Here is a 5,213-nt window from a genome sequence, read left to right as displayed (position 1 = left end):
CACTCATGTCCCACTCATGTCCCCTTGCACCCCCTCCCGCCAGCAGTGCAGGGCACCTGCCAGCAGGCCCCCACTCATGTCACACTCATGTCCCCTTGCACCCCCACCCACCAGCAGTGCAGGGCACCTGCCAGCAGGCCCCCACTCATGTCCCCGGGCACCCCCACCCCCAAGCAGTGCAGGGCAGCTGCCAGCAGGCCCCCACTCATGTCCCCCTGCACCCCACGCCCCAGCAGTGCATGGCACCTGCCAGCAGGCCCGCACTCGAGTCCCACTCATGTCCCCTTGCACCCCCACCCCCCAACAGTGCAGGGGTACCTGCCAGCAGGCCCCCACTCATGTCCCACTCATGTCCCCTTGCACCCCCACACCCCAGCAGTGCAGGGCACCTGCCAGCAGGCCCCCACTCATGTCCACCAGCACCCCCACACCCCAGCAGTGCAGGGCACCTGCCAGCAGGCCCCCGCTCATGTCCCAATCATGTCCCCTTGCACCCCCACCCCCAGCATTGCAGGGTACCTGCCAGCAGGCCCCCACTCATGTCCCACACATGTCCCCCAGCACCCAAGCCCCCCAGCAGTGCAGGGCACCTGCCAGCAGGCCCCCACTCATGCCCCCCAGCACCCCACCCCCAGCAGTCAGGGGTACCTGCCAGCAGGTCCCCACTCATGTCCCCCAGCACGCTCACCCCCCAGCAGTGCAGGGCACCTGCCAGCAGGCCCTTACTCATGTCCCCCAGCACCCCCACACCCCAGCAGTGCAGGGCACCTGCCAGCAGGCCCCCACTCATGTCCCCGAGCACCCCCACCCCCAGCAGTCAGGGGCACCTGCCAGCAGGCCCCCACTCATGTCCCCTAGCACCCCCAACCCCCAGCAGTGCAGGGCACCTGCCAGCAGGCCCCCACTCATGTCCCACTCATGTCCCACTGCACCCCCATGCCCCAGCAGTGCATGGCACCTGCCAGCAGGCCCGCACTCATGTCCCACTCATGTCCCCTTGCACCCCCACCCCCCAGCAGTGCAGGGTACCTGCCAGCAGGCCCCCACTCATGTCCCACTCATGTCCCCTTGCACCCCCACCCCCCAGCAGTGCAGGGCACCTGCCAGCAGGCCCCCACTCATGTCCCCCAGCACCCCCACACCCCAGCAGTGCAGGTCACCTGCCAGCAGGCCCCCGCTCATGTCCCACTCATGTCCCCTTGCACCCCCACCACCCAGCAGTGCAGAGCACCTGCCAGCAGGCCCGAACTCATGTCCCCCAGCACCCCCAACCCCAAGCAGTCAGGGGCACCTGCCAGCAGGCCCCCACTTATGGCCCCCAGCACCCCCACCCCCCAGCAGTGCTGGGCACCTGCCAGAAGGCCCCCACTCATGTCCCCCAGCACCCCCACCCCCCAGCAGAGCAGGGCACCTGCCAGAAGGCCCCCACTCATGTACCACAGCACCCCACCCCCCAGCAGTCAGGGGCACCTGCCAGCAGGCCCCCACTCATGTCCCCCAGCACCTCCACCCCCCAGCAGTCAGGGGCACCTGCCAGCAGGCCCCCACTCATGTCCCCCAGCACCCCCACCCCCAGCAGTGCAGGGCACCTGCCAGCAGGCCCCCACTCATGTCCCACTCATGTCCCCTTGCACCCCCTCCCCCCAGCAGTGCAGGGCACCTGCCAGCAGGCCCCCACTCATGTCCCACTCATGTCCCCTTGCACCCCCTCCCGCCAGCAGTGCAGGGCACCTGCCAGCAGGCCCCCACTCATGTCACACTCATGTCCCCTTGCACCCCCACCCCCCAGCAGTGCAGGGCACCTGCCAGCAGGCCCCCACTCATGTCCCCCAGCACCCCCACCCCCAAGCAGTGCAGGGCACCTGCCAGCAGGCCCCCACTCATGTCCCCCTGCACCCCCACACCCCAGCAGTGCAGGGCACTTGCCAGCAGGCCCCCACTCATGTCCCACTCATTTCCCCTTGCACTCCCACCCCCCAGCAGTGCAGGACACCTGCCAGCAGGCCCCCACTCATGTCCCACAGCACCCCCACCCCCCAGCAGTGCAGGGCACCTGCCAGCAGGCCCCCACTCATGTCACACTCATGTCCCCTTGCACCCCCACCCCCCAGCAGTGCAGGGCACCTGCCAGCAGGCCCCCACTCATGTCCCCCAGCACCCCCACCCCCAAGCAGTGCAGGGCACCTGCCAGCAGGCCCCCACTCATGTCCCCCTGCACCCCCACGCCCCAGCAGTGCAGGGCACTTGCCAGCAGGCCCCCACTCATGTCCCACTCATTTCCTCTTGCACCCCCACCCCCCAGCAGTGCAGGACACCTGCCAGCAGGCCCCCACTCATGTCCCACAGCACCCCCACCCCCCAGCAGTGCAGGGCACCTGCCAGCAGGCCCCCACTCATGTCCCCCAGCACCTCCACCCCCCAGCAGTGCAGGGCACCTGCCAGCAGGCCCCCACTCATGTCCCACACATGTCCCCCAGCACCCCCACCCCCAGCAGTGCAGGGCACCTACCAGCAGGCCCCCACTCATGTCCCCCAGCACCCCCCACCCCCCAGCAGTCAGGGGTACCTGCCAGCAGGTCCCCACTCATGTCCCCCAGCGCCCCCACCCCCCAGCAGTGCAAGGCACCTGCCAGCAGGCCCCCACTCATGTCTCCTTGCACTCCCACCCCCCAGCAGTGCAGGGCACCTGCCAGCAGGCCCCCGCTCATGTCCCACTCATGTCCCCTTGCACCCCCACCCCCCAGCATTGCAGGGTACCTGCCAGCAGGCCCCCACTCATGTCCCCCAGCACCCCCACCCCCCAGCAGAGCAGGGCACCTGCCAGCAGGCCCCCACTCATGTCCCCCAGGACCCCCACCCCCCAGCAGTCAGGGGCACCTGCCAGCAGGCCCCCACTCATGTCCCCCAGCACCCCCACCCCCAGCAGTGCAGGGCACCTGCCAGCAGGCCCCCACTCATGTCCCACTCATGTCCCCTTGCACCCCCTCCCCCAGCAGTGCAGGGCACCTGCCAGCAGGCCCCCACTCATGTCCCACTCATGTCCCCTTGCACCCCCTCCCGCCAGCAGTGCAGGGCACCTGCCAGCAGGCCCCCACTCATGTCACACTCATGTCCCCTTGCACCCCCACCCCCCAGCAGTGCAGGGCACCTGCCAGCAGGCCCCCACTCATGTCCCCCAGCACCCCCACCCCAAGCAGTGCAGGGCACCTGCCAGCAGGCCCCCACTCATGTCCCCCTGCACCCCCACGCCCCAGCAGTGCAAGGCACTTGCCAGCAGGCCCCCACTCATGTCCCCCAGGACCCCCACCCCCCAGCAGTCAGGGGCACCTGCCAGCAGGCCCCCACTCATGTCCCCCAGCACCTCCACCCCCCAGCAGTGCAGGGCACCTGCCAGCAGGCCCCCACTCATGTCCCACACATGTCCCCCAGCACCCCCACCCCCAGCAGTGCAGGGCACCTACCAGCAGGCCCCCACTCATGTCCCCCAGCACCCCCACCCCCCAGCAGTCAGGGGTACCTGCCAGCAGGTCCCCACTCATGTCCCCCAGCGCCCCCACCCCCCAGCAGTGCAAGGCACCTGCCAGCAGGCCCCCACTCATGTCTCCTTGCACTCCCACCCCCCAGCAGTGCAGGGCACCTGCCAGCAGGCCCCCTGCTCATGTCCCACTCATGTCCCCTTGCACCCCCACCCCCCAGCATTGCAGGGTACCTGCCAGCAGGCCCCCACTCATGTCCCCCAGCACCCCCACCCCCCAGCAGTGCAGGGCACCTGCCAGCAGGCCCCCACTCATGTCCCACACATGTCCCCCAGCACCCACACCCCCCAGCAGTGCAGGGCACCTGCCAGCAGGCCCCCACTCATGCCCCCCAGCACCCCACCCCCAGCAGTCTGGGGTACCTGCCAGCAGGTCCCCACTCATGTCCACCAGCACCCCCACCCCCCAGCAGTGCAGGGCACCTGCCAGCAGGCCCTCACTCATGTCCCCCAGCACCCCCACACCCCAGCAGTGCAGGGCACCTGCCAGCAGGCCCCCACTCATGTCCCCCAGCACCCCCACCCCCAGCAGTGCAGGGCACCTGCCAGCAGGCCCCCACTCATGTCCCACTCATGTCCCCTTGCACCCCCTCCCCCCAGCAGTGCAGGGCACCTGCCAGCAGGCCCCCACTCATGTCCCACTCATGTCCCCTTGCACCCCCTCCCGCCAGCAGTGCAGGGCACCTGCCAGCAGGCCCCCACTCATGTCACACTCATGTCCCCTTGCACCCCCACCCCCCAGCAGTGCAGGGCACCTGCCAGCAGGCCCCCACTCATGTCCCCCAGCACCCCCACCCCCAAGCAGTGCAGGGCACCTGCCAGCAGGCCCCCACTCATGTCCCCCTGCACCCCCACGCCCCAGCAGTGCATGGCACCTGCCAGCAGGCCCGCACTCATGTCCCACTCATGTCCCCTTCCACCCCCACCCCCCAGCAGTGCAGGGTACCTGCCAGCAGGCCCCCACTCATGTCCCACTCATGTCCCCTTGCACCCCCACCCCCAGCAGTGCAGGGCACCTGCCAGCAGGCCCCCACTCATGTCCCCCAGCACCCCCACACCCCAGGAGTGCAGAGCACCTGCCAGCAGGCCCAAACTCATGTCCCCCAGCACCCCAACCCCCAGCAGTCAGGGGCACCTGCCAGCAGGCCCCCACTCATGGCCCCCCAGCACCCCACCCCCCAGCAGTGCTCGGCACCTGCCAGAAGGCCCCCACTCATGTCCCCCAGCACCCCCACCCCCCAGCAGAGCAGGGCACCTGCCAGCAGGCCCCCACTCATGTCCCCCAGGACCCCCACCCCCCAGCAGTCAGGGGCACCTGCCAGCAGGCCCCACTCATGTCCCCCAGCACCCCCACCCCCAGCAGTGCAGGGCACCTGCCAGCAGGCCCCCACTCATGTCCCACTCATGTCCCCTTGCACCCCCTCCCCCCAGCAGTGCAGGGCACCTGCCAGCAGGCCCCCACTCATGTCCCACTCATGTCCCCTTGCACCCCCTCCCGCCAGCAGTGCAGGGCACCTGCCAGCAGGCCCCCACTCATGTCACACTCATGTCCCCTTGCACCCCCACCCCCCAGCAGTGCAGGGCACCTGCCAGCAGGCCCCCACTCATGTCCCCCAGCACCCCCACCCCCAAGCAGTGCAGGGCACCTGCCAGCAGGCCCCCACTCATGTCCCCCTGC

The sequence above is a fragment of the Ambystoma mexicanum genome, chromosome 8, assembly GCF_040938575.1.
Source record: "Ambystoma mexicanum isolate Mex_15411 chromosome 8, UKY_AmexF1_1, whole genome shotgun sequence".
NCBI classification, from domain to species: Eukaryota; Metazoa; Chordata; class Amphibia; order Caudata; family Ambystomatidae; genus Ambystoma; species Ambystoma mexicanum.
This window is presented reverse-complemented; position numbering follows the sequence as displayed.